Source organism: Anas platyrhynchos, chromosome 20 (assembly GCF_047663525.1).
Source record: "Anas platyrhynchos isolate ZD024472 breed Pekin duck chromosome 20, IASCAAS_PekinDuck_T2T, whole genome shotgun sequence".
Lineage (NCBI taxonomy): Eukaryota > Metazoa > Chordata > Aves > Anseriformes > Anatidae > Anas > Anas platyrhynchos.
In genome coordinates, this window is record NC_092606.1 from 10,605,351 (window position 1) to 10,618,271 (window position 12,921).

The 12,921-nt window shown below is 48.6% G+C and overlaps 1 protein-coding gene and 1 long non-coding RNA gene across 4 annotated transcripts in view; one reads left to right on the forward strand and one right to left on the reverse strand.

Moving 5' to 3' along the window:
- Window positions 1-5,664, reverse strand: part of CALN1 (calneuron 1) — a 130,651-nt gene extending 124,987 nt beyond the window's left edge. The window contains exon 1 of one of the 3 annotated variants that reach the window (XM_027445955.3): window positions 5,013-5,664. The gene's annotated coding sequence lies outside the window, so the exon portion shown is untranslated. Of the gene's footprint in view, window positions 1-3,418; window positions 4,278-4,355; window positions 4,642-5,012 lie in introns of those variants that run through there. The other 2 variants (XM_072026187.1, XM_013105853.5) reach the window with 2 other exon arrangements.
- Window positions 4,653-10,174, forward strand: LOC113840072 (uncharacterized). The gene is made up of 3 exons (XR_003492748.3): window positions 4,653-5,041; window positions 6,337-6,458; window positions 9,831-10,174. It is a non-coding gene; the product is annotated as an uncharacterized lncRNA (long non-coding RNA).
- The last annotated feature ends 2,747 nt before the right edge of the window (window positions 10,175-12,921 follow it).

The following is a 12,921-nucleotide window of genomic DNA, read 5'->3' on the forward strand; positions in this document are numbered from 1 at the left end:
GAGACTGAATAATTGAAAACAGTTACGGAGACTTCATTTTCTTGTTTTTCCTGGGATTTGCTCTTGGGCTGGCTGCTCCCAACCTCAATACCTGGCAGAGATGATCAACTATTTGGAATCTCATTTGCATAATAGTTGACAGCCCTCCGTGGGGGATCACTGCCCTGGAGGAGGTCACCAATATGCAGAAAAAAAGAGTGCGGAGGGCATTTCTCTTCAAATGCAGTTTTTAAAAGGGGTCAGAACAGAGCATCTAAGATCAAGTATGAATACATAAATATATCTCAACTCATTATTGTGACAATTTTGGTAGCATCTTTCATCTAGAGAGGTCCTCAGACCCTTGGAGAAGCTTGCAAATAGGCTGCACAGATATGTCTGGGTCTCCACATGCATGTCCACAGGGACACGCTTGCCCTGGGGGCTGCAGCAATCATGGGAGGTGATGGTAAAACTCCAGTTACCTTCACTGGGACAGGTTGCAAGCATCAGCAGTGCTGGCTCAAGCCAATGGGCTATTTATGTAGCTGTTTGCCTATGGCTTTGCAGAATTGGGTAAACCTTCAAAATGATCCTGGTATCTATGCAAACTATGCAAACTATGCAGCTATGGTCCTGCAAATAGAGGAGAATGAAGAAAACCTCATTAAACTGGATCAATCTCAGAGCAGGGGCGGGCTCGCCCGCAATTCATTAACTTCAGTGAGTCTCTGCCCTACTGACCCCTTTGCAGAATCAGGCCCCTGGCTGGAAGCGAGTACAAATGCAAAGAGAATTTAGGTTAGGAAGGAATTAAACCAAACTGGAATTTGTGCAGGATATCAGCAGCGTCTGTTCCCTCAGCTATTCCCCTCTGTAAGGGATGCGACCAAGCGAGCTCTCAGTTTCTTGGGCTCCCTCACGTCCCTGTTTCTAGGTGTTGGCATCAGGGAATAAAGATCCTAAGGAAACTGCTTGCACACACACACTCTCCCTGCACACACATGCCCACCGCGCTGTCATCTACAGCATCCCACCCAAGCGTCCTCCTGACTCTGCAGGAGACAGAGCCTGCAGGCTCTATAGCTTGTCAAAGGCAAAAGAGATGGATTTTGACCCTTACTGCACTTACAAATATCCCAAACCCTTCTGCAGAATGAACTGCAGATATCTCAGGGAAGAACTCAAGGAAGAACTACCACAACCATGCATGATAACAATGGAAGTCCAGGAGGGAAAGGCAAGGGGTGTTTTGGAGAGCCCCGGGCAGCAGCGGCAGCACCGAGCTCCCCCAGTGTGGCTGTGCACCTCATTGCTGGGGCTCGGGGACAGCAGGGAGCCGCTGCACCTTGGCACCCCGCTCTGAGACCCCTGCACCCTGCCAGGCACCCACTGATGCTGCAGGACCCCAGCCCCAGGCAGCTGCAACCTGCGTGCAGGCTGCCCAGCCGGATTTCATGGGGCAGGGGGAGGTGTGTGCTGCCTGAAAGCCTCAGCTGCGAGCAGACTTAATGACAGCACGCAGTGCAGACGTCTAAGGTTGTTTTTTTTTTATCACGCTATAAAAATGTATATACAATTATGCCCTGTAAGCCTCCGCAAGCAGATATTAAGTTCAAGGAATGAAAGGGCAGTTTTAGAACCACCCACTGAATTTCTATACGTTTTCCGTATCCTACCCGTGGACTTCAGGTTCAACAGACTAAATCCATGCTGCGACTTTAATTACCATTGCTTAAAGCCTTTATTTGGAGAAACATTTTCATATTTTTGTGCTTTTATCAAAGTAGACTGCCTTTAATTAAAAGCAGACCTGTAAAATGGTTTGCTTCTAATGCCCTCTTTTCACGATAGCCCAAGTACTATTGCATAATACCCCGTATTTACTTCAGTTTCTTGCTTACACTTTTTACACTAACCACATTCACAGGTTAAAAATACAATTAAAGACTATCCAGTCTTGCAAAGCTTCTCCATACATATCACTTCCCCCTTAACAGCTGAGGTAACTGACATATCTTTAGCTGTAGCCTGTGTAAAACCGAATAAAACTGACTTGGCATTGTTTACAGGACCCATAAAAAAATCATTTTAGTTTACCTTAGCAACCCACCTGGCTAAAATGAATGCTCTCAAACCCATTCCACATTGCCAACATATTCTGAAAAGGCACTGCCTGTTTCATTTTACTTCTCCAAATAGACTGCCTGCCATATTTCATGCTGAATCAATAAAGTTATATGTGCACAAATCGACTAAAATGATGTTTACTGGTATTTCTAATACAAGTAGTTTTTCAATGGGTATTTTGTTCAGCTTACAATAACTCTGGAAGATAAAACATGCATAGTACTATCATCTCAATACTGGTCAGACAATGATTTTGCTTAGAAATTAGGTCGTTTAAAGAAAAATAAAATGAGAGGACTTGCATTGCATTATAACTTACAGAGGAACGTTTCCTGGAGGCTGTGTGAGATGCACAGGACCAGCCATTTAAATGTATTGAGACTGGGCTGGGGATTTATTCTGTTGATGGAAAGCCTGGACAAGTGGCCACAAAAACGTTGTTTATATATTCATCTATATTTATATATACACCCATATATCTTGATATGGTAGGAATAAGCTGCATCAGCAAGCACATCATGATTGGATAAAAACTGCATGATAATGAAGTCAGAGAGTGAGAGTACAGCGAGAGGAGGTACAACCTGGTCTTCCCATGCAGCCGACATAGGAAAGGAAGATTTTGTCTAAATTAGCATTTGTACAAGCTATTTCTTTAAGTTTTGGTGTGTTTGGTTGTTTTGTTTTTCTTCCTTTTTCTTTCTTTATCTTTTCTTTTTGCAAGATTCAATATCAAGGAGATGCTCTGAAAGTGCTTTTGTTCATGTTCACTGATGAAATCCATCAGTTTGCAGTATCAAGCCCTGGCCTGGTTCTGCCCCACTGGGAAGTTAAAGGAAGGTGCTGCACTAGCAGCACAAGGTCTGCACTCTCCCTCAGAGTGCAGGACCAGCTCCTTCAAGACAGAGCCCTCCAGGGGCAGATACCTGCGGCCCTTATGCTACCTCCAAGTTTCCACCAGCGCAGGGTTCAGCCCAGCCTCACCATCTTCCCTGTCTCCACTTGGCACACTGGGGGTCCTGCTGGGGACATGCAGGCTGCCCCACCAGAGCCAGGGAGAGGATCTAGCCAGAAATGCAGCACAGGGAGATTTATCTATAGGTACAGTGCATACTCTGAGGAAACAGCTAAGGATCTCCAAAGATGCCAAAATCTAAAAAGATAAAGCTTCTTTGCAGAAATGAATAGTCACATCACTACACACGCATGTACATGGGGAAAGGACGCACACAAAGACCCTCTCCCTCCCCACAGTAAGCCAACTCGAACCTCCTTTAGGAAAGAAAAAAATGGCATTGGGAGCTCTTACCTGGTAAAATTTATATTCCCAGCTACCAGCACACCTACAGCAGCCAGCTCTCACTTGGCGTCACACAAAGGTGCGACAGCAGATCATCTCAGGTCACAGACGTTTACAGCCATAAGAAAAAAAAAAAAAAAAAAAAACAACAATCCCAAAACAACCCAAACCCCACAATATGACACAAATGATATCCCTGCAACGGTAGTCTCGTTACAAACAAGATGAGATGAAGGAGGGGTTTTTACTTGCTCCGAGGCATCATATGGAGCTTAATCACAGGCGGTTACGTATATGGTGCTTTTGGCCTTCAATCAAGTGTGTCATTTCGGTGGCAGCTGCCTACGTGATGTAAGCAACCTGGGCAATCCAGTCCTTTGCCAATCACAGCCTCGTGCAGCTATTTCACAGCTGAACAATGGGGAAATTCGATTTCCCACGCAATGAGGAGGACGGAGTTGTAGTCCAGCAAGCTCAGCGAGCAAGACAAGGTCCCGCACCTCTCCTCCAGCAACCACAGCCCGACCAGACCTCAGTGAGCCGTTGTTCCCTCTCTGAGTTCCTTCTGCTACCGTCTCCTCGCGGAGCCCATCTGTATCCTGACGACTTTCAACACGCTCCGAAGCCACCGAGAGCCAAGACAAGCTTGCAAGGTGCCCAGCGAATGAGTGCGACACAGTGCGGCACGTGCTAAGGAGGATGCAGCTGCTACATGGAAAACAGTGAAACTTGGTGGGTGGAAAAGGTCTGAGCTGCTGGTGAGTAACAGGAGAAACAGCTCACACTCAGGACATCAGCAAAGCAGCTCAACCTTCCTTAATGCATTCCTTTTGATGTTCAAGTGGGTAAATCAGGAGGCAATCACTGCAAATCATATATTAAATCTGGTGATTGAAATTATCCCTGAAATACAACGAGGCAGGGCTGAATACATTAAACCCATTACCAGGCGACCAGGTGACAGGCAAGACTCTCTTTGGGAGTCTTCTGGGTGCTGACACCGGCATCGGTAGGCTTCAGGGGCCAAATTCCTCCCTCGTTGCCTTGATTCCAACAGATTCATTAAGACCCATCTACTCAATCGTATGGCGGATGCTCCCTCTGCCCTGGGATCTTCCTTCTTATCTAACTCCACACGAGCAGGACACCGCAGAGACACCGAGCACTTATTACATCACCCGCGGTAACAGCGGGCCTCGAAATAAAGACCAGGACTCCCCGGGCTGCCAAAGTGCAGTGACGCCGCTCCATGGCAACTCGGCCCCTCTCCTCCCGCACGCGTGTGTGCCCACGGCCACGGGGGGAAAAAAAAACCCAAACCACCACAGCGCCCGAGCCACCGCCGCGACACCGGGCAGGAGCGGGGGCTGAGCCGGGAGGGGGCACCCGCAGAGCCCCCGCCCAGCATCCCCCGGCCCCGCGGGGGTCCGCTGCGGGGCTGCCCCGTCTGAGCGAGCCGGCGGGGTGGGAGAGCAGCCGGCAGCATCCCCGGCGCGGCCAACAGGTCGGGTCCCGTTAAGCGCCGGGGGGGCTGCAGGGAGCCCAGCGGGGGCACCCGGCGCTTCACCCCTCCCGCTGGAGCCTCCCCCCTTCCTCGACTCACCTCTCCACCAGCCGGCTCCGCCGCTACAGGTTTGCTCGGCTCCTCTCCCCCCTCCAGATCGCTCCTGGCCGAGTTATTCGAAGGAGGAGGGGGGGAGGGATGGAAGGGGGGGGGGGTGCGGGAGGAGGCAGAGAGAGAGCTGGGCGGTGAGGATGGCGGAGAAATAAAAAGAAGAGAGGGGGAAAAGGAAAAAAGAGGAAAAGGGTTAAAAAGGGGGAGAAAGGGGAAAAGGGGAGGAAAGGGAAAAAAGGGAGGAAAGGGAAAAAAGGGGAAAAGGAAAAAGGGAGAAAGGAATAAAGGGAAAGAAGGGGGTAAAAAAGGAAAGGTAAAAAAGGGGTAACAAAAAGGCAAATAAAAGGAGGAAAACGGCGAAAGAAAAAGGGGGGGAAAGGGCCAAAAAAAAAAAAAAAAAAAAAAAAAAACCACCCCGCACCCTGTGTATTGAAGGCGGCGGATAACGCCGCCCGAGGAGCGGAGCGGAGCAGCGCGCTGCGGCTCAGCGCCCCATGGCCCCGCTGAGCCCCGCCGGCAGCCCCCGGGCAGGGCGGCGGCGCTGCGCCCGCCCGGGGCCCACCCTCCGCCGCGGCCCACCTTGCGGCAGGCCCCCGCTAACCCCTTCCTCGCCGCTCCCCCGCCTCGCTGCCCACCCCCTGGCCGCGGAGGGGCCGGCCGGAGGCTGGCTCCAGCCCCCACCGTGCTCCCCGGGGTTAGCGGGGTGAAGGGCCCCCGGGGAAGCACTGATGTGGGGCCGGACTCCTTCACTAGTGGGCTCCGAGGGTCGGTGGGTGTATGGTGCTGCTTGGTCTGTTTTTAGGAATAGGATGGGGGGGGGGAGGCACTGGAACAGGTTGACCCAAGGAGCTGTGGGTGCTCTGTCTGTGAAGTGGCCAAGGCCAGGCTGGATGGGGCTGGGGGCAGCCTGGGCTGGGGGCAGGGGGCCCTGCCCATGGCAAGGGCTTGTAACCGGGTGGTCTTTAAGGTCCCTCCCAACCCAAACAATTCTGTGAGTCTATGAAGCAGCAATGGAGGAGAAACCACATCTGCACACGCCTCAGTGCTCCTGTGTGCACAAGTGAGCGTGCTTCCCCGCACCCTGCCTGCCCCTTTTGTGCTGGGGAGCAGAGCAGGGAGCCGTGGGTCACCAAGGCAGGCAGCCCCTTCTGGGCGCACCATAAGCACATGGCCGGCGGATCTCCGCCTGGTATGAACAAATCCACCAAAAAGCAAGTCCAGAGAAAAGGCCAGGGTACTTCAAGTGGGGTGAAATTCGGCTAAAGACAATTTAAGATAAATACACCGCGGGATGTTCTGATGGTAAAATCAGGTTGACTGCAGAAGAGTCTGCAATGGGAGCCAAGCACACGAGTCAACTAAAACTGCCTTTGCTGGACCCAGGACACAGCCTGGAAACACCTCCGGCACCTACAGCAACACTCCCACAACCAGGTGAGCACTGAGCGAAGACCAGGGCCTTCACAATAAGCATCGACTTTACAGCTCAAAGGCATTTAGCTTACATCATGCACATGCTGTACTTTTCGAATTTAAAATCCTCCCCACCTCCTTCCTTTCAGCCTTGTGGCCACCACATTTCCCACACTGGGATTTTACCATCAGAAGGGATATGGTCACCAGCCACGGAGCCAGGGGCAGAGGGATTTTTTTTTTATTATTTAGCTGGTCTCTATGTACTAGAAATCCTATCTCCATCGATTATCAAACCACTGCTTTGCCAGCTCAGCTGCAATACCCAGCTACAGGACTTCTGTGTCCTGCTGCCTGCTTGCCCTGTCCAGGGCCTGGATGGAGATGCAAGAATTTAGTAATGGTCCAAGTTCCTGACAAAACATTGGGGTGTTCAGGCCTGGCTACATCCTGTAATTTTACCATTTTGATGAAGCAATTTTGTGTCTAGTGAGGACACTGCTTCTGTAAGCTGGCTCTCAGCACTGTCAGGGGAAGCTGAATGTTTGTTTCATCAGGATGAGACCTGGATCAACCTCTTTGCATCCTTTTACTTATTTCTTTATTTTTTTTCCCCTGAACCACAAAGCAACTTTCACAAGTGACTTCCCGAGCTTCATCCAGACTGCATACGTGAGTAAAGCGGGGTAAAACCCTCTCACTTGCAGCACGTTCTTCCCTGCCTTCAGCTAATTTCCTTTCCTTCAGCTCTGGAAGACATTAACCAAAAAGGTTCCAAGCTTCACAGCTCAATACAGTAGCTGGAAAATCCATTAGGATTATATATTTATTATTAAAAATTGTTAAAGAACCAAGTTCTCATTAATCCCTAAACATATCCAGAATAACTCCATTTGTGTAAATAAGACCAGCCTCTAGCCCTTTTCTCTTCTTCTCCCTGGGAACCCAGAGCAGATCCTGCCAGACCCTTGTTTTTAAGAACCTGTCCTTGGTACCAACAGGGACAGCAAGAGGATGGAGCACGCTCTGGAAGGCGATGGCTGCCTTGGAAATCAGTGCCCCGATGGCCACATTGCGTTCCTGAAAATGATACAGCGAGAGACAATATAATACTAATGTGACAAAGCAAAGTGCTGAAAAATTATGCGAGGCAGGGCAGGTTGTTGTCAGAGACCTGCCCGGCTGCCTGTTGGGGACCAGTGGTGGTTGTCACTGTCAGCGCCGAGCCGTCGCTCTAATAACAAGGGGATTATCGCTTGATGTAATTTGCTTTCAAGCTGCTGTACACCATTCAGACCGATTACAGTTGGGTACCTCCCAGCTCACAGGGAGATGCTCAGCAAACCCGCAGCCATGAGGCACCACAAGGTCTTAATTTCCGTTTCAGTGTCTTTTTAGATGAAGGAAAGCAGTGGCTGAATGGTGAGCTTGCAATAAATATGGCAGCAATAAGCGTAGCGTCCAAGAGGAGGCAGGGCAAGCCAGTGAATGATATGAGTAGAGGCAGGTGTCTTAAAAATATCCCATACATTACCTAGATGTAAAGTCTGTAAGGGTCAAACTTAGAGGTCCCTTAGAGAAAGTCCTCTATAGACATTAAGTAGTTGTGCTCAGTCAGGAGCAATCCACTGAAATAAAAACTATAGAAGGTCTGTGATGGCCACGGAAGTGAGGAGGCCCGTAATTATTGCCAACAGTACTGAGGGGAGTTCGGTCCACTCCAACTGTAGATGTCCCAAGAAATGCATGTCCAGACGCTCCCTGAGAGGGTTCAAGAGCACTGCATGGTCTAATGGCTCTCACAAGTGGGATTAGTTTCTCAACTTTTAGCCTAATTTTTTTGTATTGCTTAATTTCATCACATTATTTCTGATTAAACGCTTCGTGGAAGGCATACAATTGCTCCCTAGCCTGGATTTTCATGTTTTAATGATGGTTAATTATTCCAGGGGAAACTTTTATTTTTACTTCTTATTCATTGTGCTTTTGCACTGGGTGGTTTATTCTGAAGTTTAATTAGCGCATTTCAGAACTAAATATCTAGATTAAATCATTGCTGAGCAAGCTCTGCTCAAGGATTTACGACTGCTGTGCTCAGCCTCCACGCACCTGCTGACACACACAACCGATGCACTGATCGATGGGTTATTTGGGCTCACATGTGTTGATCAATGGGTTCTTCAGGCTCACTCATACTGATCAATGGGATCTTTGTGATGGAGACAAGCCTGCTGAATGCTGCAGGGGCTCAGGGAAGCAGCATTTTGCTGCCCCGCTATGCTGTGCTCTCCTGCACCCCATCTTCTTCCTGCTGCAGAGGAAGGGGATGGATGAAGGCACTGAACATGAGGGGTAGAAAGGGCAGCCTAAAGGCGCTTCAAGCACCGGAGATGGCATTGCATGCACTGACAGCAGGCCTGGGCTGCAGCAGCTCTGGCAGAGTCACATCTCCAGCCCCACCATCTGCTTGAATCCAAGGCTTCATTTCAGCCTATTAGAGAGATTGGGGCTGGCTGCAAACATCAGATGTAGGCATAGGTTTGGCAAAAGTCCATCCCTCTCCTGCTGTCTCAGACACCAAGATTTTGATTCAAGCTCATCTGCAAATACTAAAAAAATGTCAGTTTTGCAACAGAGTCCACCCTGGTGGAGCTCATCACAAAACGACACCTTCAAAAAGACAAAAAAAAAAAAAGAGAGAGAACTCCTTATATTACATTATCTCAACAAACTGAAGCTACAGACAAATGCGATTACACCCACAAAAATCTGCTTGCTCCCAACTGAGAGTCCAAACAGTGGCAGCTACACTGAGGCCAGAGGAACATGCTGGTGCACACACAAGCTCTTCCCTGCAAGCCTGACATCCAGCGAGCTCCTGCAAGGGGCACGGCTCCTGGATCAGCAGCACTGCCCATGTGTGAGAGAAAAGCACCTCCTGTTCACGCCGCTGAGCAGGCTGGTTTTACGCTCCTTATTTACACAGAGCTCTGGCACACTGTGTAATGAAAATGGGGAAGGCTTTGAGCCCTTTGCTAGCCCACTAAAATAAGATGACTGCGCCAGCACTGCGAGGCAAACAGCCCCAAACCAAACCCAGAAAACTCACAATGAATTTCAGTGGGGAGGGCTTTTTTTTTGTTGTTTTGTTTTGCTCTTAGAAAGATAGCCCTGTAATTTAGTGACTCATACGTTCTACATCCTTTGTTGCTTTTCATTTTCAACATCTTTAAACTGTTTGTGGAGAACTCACTTATTTTTAGACTTCCCATCAGTGAGAGACATTTTAGCTGGTTTGGAGGGGAAAAGCTCCATTGAGATTTTTGTATCTGGGGTGTTAATAGGCAAATTTCCTGACGGAAAGAGATTTCCTTCCTCTTCTCTCTTTTGCAGACTTGGAAGCTGGGCGGTGATTTTTGGGCACACCAAGGTCTGACCTGATGGAGGGAGGAGGATGGCCACAAGCAAATGCAGACACGTGTAGGGGATTGAAGAACAAATGTGGGCTCTGGGAGCACTATCTTCCTCCCTTGTCATCAAATCTGAAAATCTCCTGCCATGCCCCAGAAAGCCTCTGTAAGTTAAAGGGGAGAGCATGCCCCAGCGCAGCACTACCCCAGATTTTTGCATGCTAGGGCAAAAGCATGAAGAGTAGTTTAGATGCCACAGGGGAAAAAAAAATAAAAAAAATAAAACTATATATCTATCTTTACTTTAAAAATTCATTTTTTTCTCCAGAAAATTGATCTTTCAAAACAGATAATGATGTTCTAGTCAGCTAATAGATTTGAGTTTGCTTTGGTTTGTTTACAAAAGCCAACACCTCTTTTCACATTGCAGTTTGAATTTTTTCTTTTTTTGAGGAACTTTAAAATTAAATTAGAAGAAATTTTGAAATGAAGATTAGTTCTGCAGCCCTAAAAGTGAGGCACTTCATTAAAAAAAAAAAAAAAAAAAAAAAAAAAAGCTGAATCCTGTCTGCCTTTTTTTTTTTTTTTAAATTTTAATTAAGTCAATCAGCAAGGAAAAGGCCTCCAAACAAAAACTACACCAGCACCAGACGTCCCTGAGCCTCCAGATACGCATTCCTCCACCTCTGGCCAGCACTGCAGTGCGCTCACTGCCCTCAGGTCTCCCAGGGCAGGCACCTTGCTCAGAATGAGAGCGAGGGATGTGCCTGTGCAAGCAGGGACACATCCTATTCCTCCACATGCAGACCGTTTGCATGTGTCCAGAGCACACTTCAAAACGCATGCTGTAGACCCAGTGCTGAGCCCAATGGACACATCCCACAGACCCTCTGTCTTGCACTATGGAGGTGCTTGGATTTTACCAGCACGTGCCACCCTAGTGCAGGCAGCGGAACACGGGACAGGACCAGCCACCGTCCCTGCGGTATCCGCAGGTGCCAGCTGGCTCAGCAGCCGTCACACGCTGGGCTCACCCCATGCCAGCTGCTGAGAGTCGGACGAGCTCCTGAGCCCAGAAACAGCGGCGGCTTTCTGGCCAGCGCAAAGGAGTCTTTTCCAGGACACATTTGTAATATTGCTGAAAGCTGCAGCCCTAATGGAGGGCTGGAAATATTCCACAGTGCTTTGGCTGTCACCTCTCCCCAGTGTCACAGAGAAGTCTGAAATACCCAGATTCTGTTCCGCAGTCTCCAACCATCTAAGACTTCAGAGTAGGTTTACATCCAGGCCACTGCCATGCCTTTGGTCCCAGATATTATTGTGGCTGTAGCCCGATGTCACCCATCCAGCTCTTCCTTTTAGGTATGCACAGCCCAAACCAGCCTAACTGTGTGCCCAGCACAGAGCTCTCTGCTCTACTCGTTATCAGGCTCCAGCTTCATGTCCAGATGAAGCCAGCACTCAGCATCCTCTGGAGGAGCTGCCACCATCTCCCCATTGCAGATGTCCACACAGTGCATGTGCAAGATCAGCCTTTGCCATTTCACAGGTCCTTGCAAAACAGCACAAACTCACTTTGCTCGAACCCCAATGACCCAAATTCATCGGTCTGTGTCTTGGGAGAAACATCTCCAAGAGAAGTTGGCTCAGGGAACGGTGTCTTGCTCAGTAAGAGCAAGGCACAAGGATAAATGTGCATAGGCTGCAGAGTGGACAGTGTCAATAGGATTAGTTTGTTCTATTATTTGTCATGCCATATGCCCTGGTACTCGATCCACAAATCTGAGCCATCAGCTGTGAACACCTGTCAAGGAGTTAAGTAATTTTCCAGTTTCTGGGTAGAATAACTGGAGACAATAAGGCTGATTTAATCAGCAATGCAGAATCCAGAAATGCAGTGGCTTAAAAATATATCTTGGTATATTTTGTAAAAGAAAACCTTTCTGTATTAGAGTTTAACCAGAAGAGGGAAAAAAAAATAAAAAAAATCCCTCCTTAGTGAATGTATTGCAGTACAGAAACAAGGCAGGTATTAGGTGAATGTGTGGTAGAAAGGAGATAAACAGGACACCATGTTCTCCTGCTTGTCCACAGGAGACAGAAATCCCCATTTAGAAAACCCAATAAAAATGTAATTCTTTCATAACAACTGCATCCACTGTATATTGTTTCTCTGAGTAAAAAAAAAAAAATATAAGTGACTTTGAAGTCCTCCAATGCCATCAAGAACATATTTTTTCCCCCAAGTATCTCAAAAGCAGCAAAAAATATGAAAAAAAATTAATGACTGCTAACAGCTGAAACAGATGGTCTGCTGTGAATCCCCACAGCCTCCTGCAACTGTGAGTCAAGCCATTTTTCAAAGTGGTGAAGAAGAGGGGTGGGAGGGGCAGACAGAAATCAATTTCCAAGATTACCAGGCTTCCAAAAATCCATTTGGATTTCCCAGCTGAGAGACAACAAAAATGGAGGGCTTGGCTGGTACAGATCCTCCATGGGCTTGATCCCAGAGCACCCCTCACCCACAAATCATGCACTCATAGGTGTCCTGGACACGTTTTCTTTCAACACAGTCCCACAAAGATGCGGGATGAGGATTTACTCTAAGATTTTGGCCAAGGACCATTTACACCATCAGATTCCCGACGTGCACCCACTGCCAGTCCCCAGTGCTGTTCCTGCTGCCCACCCTCGGGAGCAGCATCCCTCCCGCCCCGTCTTCCCACCCCTGTTGCAAGGAACTGTTTGAGATGAGAAAGCCACTTGCCAGGAGGGAAACTCCGGTTGCCTGCTCCTCTGCTGCGGCTCCTCTGTCTCCCCGGGCGACTCGTCCCCTCGGCCACCTTCATGCTTGGGCTGCCCCTCTCCACGCTCTTCGATCAGCCCCATCAGGCAGATGCGGCGGCAGGTTCGCGGAGGTGTGCGAGCTCATCATGGGGAGAGCGAAGCCAGCAGTGCGACTCTATAAGGAGTTGACAGAAACTTACTGCACGCACTGTACCAGTTTATCATTTATTTAAATTCAATCTTTCAATAATTCATGCCAGCCTTTCACTGTGGAGCAGGACAACAAT